Source organism: Octopus sinensis, linkage group LG7 (genome assembly GCF_006345805.1).
Source record: "Octopus sinensis linkage group LG7, ASM634580v1, whole genome shotgun sequence".
NCBI lineage: Eukaryota > Metazoa > Mollusca > Cephalopoda > Octopoda > Octopodidae > Octopus > Octopus sinensis.
In genome coordinates, this window is record NC_043003.1 from 103,001,550 (window position 1) to 103,005,305 (window position 3,756).

Consider the following 3,756-nt stretch of genomic DNA (forward strand, 5'->3'; position numbering starts at 1 on the left):
CAGCTGATGTTCGGAAACGAGCAACTCTGAGTACTGGAAGTCGGAGCCTTTTAGTTATAATACATTACATATAGATTAGTTACAGGATTCATTAGAATCCAGGCTCATCAACATGTAGGACGCTAGAACTGGCTAGGTAGCATAACATAGGGTTCACGGTAAGGTAAAAAAAACATAAGGTATCATTCGTTGGTATTATGCCGCTAGTGTGTAGATATGTAAGTGCTAAATCAAATTTAAGTCATAGATCCAATTCAGGGTTGGTTCCCGGTGCGACGTACGTATAAAAGAATCACAAACGGGATTTAAAATTTACTACAGCTGTTTCGGTAGAATATTACTGGTGCATTCATAGATTACATCATGGCATAAATCCATCGTCTCCAGATAGATTTTGAAACAGGTATAAACAGGCAAGGTAAAACCTTAAGCATGACCTATTCCTCAAACAACGTAAGGAATAAGTGTTTAAAAAAAACAGCATTCGAATTTATAGAGACACAGAAGTATAACGGGTATGCTAGCAGTAAAGAGGTCAAAACAACCCAATTATTTCAAGCAATTATCTTAATTAGTTTATAGCCATAACCTGCTGTGAAGGATGGCTAAGAAACAGGCAGGCTGTAGCAGCCAAAACAAATCTAGAAAAATATCTTGTCAATTAAATGAGATAGTGGGAGCAGACTAAATGGTCTTTGGAGTGTATTTCTAGTATTATTATTTTAATTGTGGTTGAATATAATCGACCCTATACTGAGGAGGCAACTATAGCTACCTTTAAATGTATTTCTAATGAAAATCTTTATAGTATTTATGTGAGTTCGGGAAGTGGTAATCTATCACTTTTAAGAATTTTTTTAGCTGTTAGTGGCTACGTTCGTACTATATAAGCAATTGTATCACGAATTTTTTATTGCCAGCATCTCCTTGGTCAATTTACATTTGGTTCAATATATTTTATGTCACTCTCAAATGTGGAACTTTCTAAAGTGGTGAAGCAATGTGGGGCAGCAATTTCGAAAGTGGACTTATTAGAAGATAGTTTCGAAACGCGTGTAACCTGGTTAACACACAAATAAAGAACAAACACACACACACACACACATACACACGGATATATATATATATATATATATATATATACATATATATTGATAAAAACGGTAAGATAACAAAAGAAAGAAAGAGACCTCGATATTATGTAAATAGAGGAAATTATCTGTAAATGTAATATATCACAATTATTCGGGAGCCAAGATAAAACTCCGAGTTTCGGATGCCGAGGTGGAAATTCACGCCGCCATCTCTTCAATTATCCGGGCATCGGAAAAAACGCTATGAAAAATGACCGTTATACAAAGGAAATAACTGTGTTATTGACTGCTATTAAGACAAAAGAGCTATTCGAATGACCGCTAAGTAAGGTAAGGGGGTAAAAAGTTCATAGTATTCGCGTAAGCGCACCTGTTCATACCTACACGTGTGCGCCTTTTTTCTGTATTATTACCCATAACCCTGTTTTTTCTTGTGCTTGTGTGTATGTAAACGTGTGTATGAACCTTTACGGTGCGTGTGTGTGTGGGGGGTGTATGTATATGTATATATATATATATAATATATATATATATATATATATATATATATATATATATTATATATATATATATAGGGAGAGTTTACGAAAAAATCAAAAGACGAAGACAGGTGGTGTACAAAACAAACAGATGTAGTAGTATAACGCTCAGGAATAGAAAAGGTCTTTTACGTTTCGAGCCTACGCTCTTCTACAGAAAGGGACACAGAAAACAAGGAGAGAAAAAAGGAAAAGATGCGAGTGAGGATATGTACGTTTTCAAGTGAGGGTGGATGAATGTATGCGCACGCACGTGGGTGTGCGGGCGCACATGTGTAGTTATGAACAAGTCGCTTACGCGAATACTATGAACTTTTTACCCCCTTACCCTACTTAGCGGTCATTCGAATAGCTCTTTTATCTTAATAGCGGTCAATAACATAGTAATTTGCATCTGTATAACGGTCATTTTTCATAGCATTTTTCCGATGGCCGGATTACAGAAGAGATGGCGGCGTGAAATTTCACCTCGGCATCCGAAACTCAGAGAGTTTTATCTGGCTACCGAATAATTGTCGCACTACATTTACAGATATATATATATATATATATATATATATATATATATATATATATATATACACATAAATACATATATATACACACAAAACATACACATACACAGAGAGTAAAGTTTATTTGCCAATGTAAAGTGGCAGTCCTGATTAGGGAATGTTACTGCCATTTAGCCCAGGAAAAGATCCTCTCCAGCTGGCTGTCAACACTTCTAACTGCGTCCTTATATTTTCGAACATCATCATTATTATTATTATTATTATTATTATTATTATTATATTATATATTATTATTATTTTCGGGTCACTTCCTGGATCGTGGGGTAGTGGCTACTAACTCCAAGATTCCGAGTTCGATTCCAGGCAGTGATCTGAATAATAATAATAATAATATATAATATAATAATAATAATAATAATAATAATAATAATAATAATAATATATGATGATGATGATGATGATGATGATGATTGATAATAATAATATAATAATAATTAATAATAATATAATATAATAATAATAATAACAATGATATTAATATCGAAAAATACCTTAGGAATGAGAACCAAGGTTCGAAATTTCCCCAAGACACCTGATGAAGGTTGGAGGGTATATCCGTCAAATGTAAATAATGTAAATAATGTACATAATTCTCATCTCTTAATCATAGAACTGTACTAGCTCCCTTGTTCGAAAATATAAGGACACAGTGCCTCGATAGCCAGCTGGAGACGATGTTTTCCTGGGGCTAAATAGCAGTAACGTTCGTCCTGTTTTAACCATCACCCTTTAAATTTTAAGGTCTTGCAAATTTTTATAGTCCCAGATTTTTATAGTCGTGATCTTTTGTAGCATATGAATTAAGGATTTGAATTCTCTCCTCATGTATGTATGTATGTATGTATGTATGTATGTATGTATGTATGTATGTATGTATGTATTTATGTATGTATGTATGCATGTGTATGTATGTATGTATGTATGTATGTATGTATGTATGTATGTATGTATGTATGTATGTATGTGTATGTCAGATCACTTTCGAGTGCTACTGGTAACATGTAACCCAGTACAACCTGTTGCATGGTCGGGTCGTTGGCGACTAAACCGGCAACCCCACCAAGCTTGCTTGGTGAGGAGGGTGTTTATTGGACACCCTGCGGGATGAAAAACAAAACCCGTCAAAGAGCGGAGGAACTCTTGAGAGTCAATGGCCATCCAATAAATGTCTTAAGGCTGTATCATGCGCGGGGACATAGAAATAATCGGACTGAATACCCGATCGCGCGGTTAAACAATATGGGAGTGAAGGACTCCTAGCCTTTGTTAGGGCATCCTTCTAGAAGAAGGCAACTCAGGTAACTGGGATAACTGCGACATAAAACCTGCGGCTCAGTGGTTACCGATGATGTTGACTTGTTCTTCTTTTCGGATTATGGCTGCTGTTGCTTAGTGAGTGGGATTGACTCAGTGCACAGCCTTTCCTCACTTTAAAACAAATCTTCTTACACAGGCATTGCACGATAACAACATTGATTAAGCTTCGTGCAATGGCCATACTCGATAACGAGGGGGCAGCCACCATGTATGTATGTATGAATGAATGAA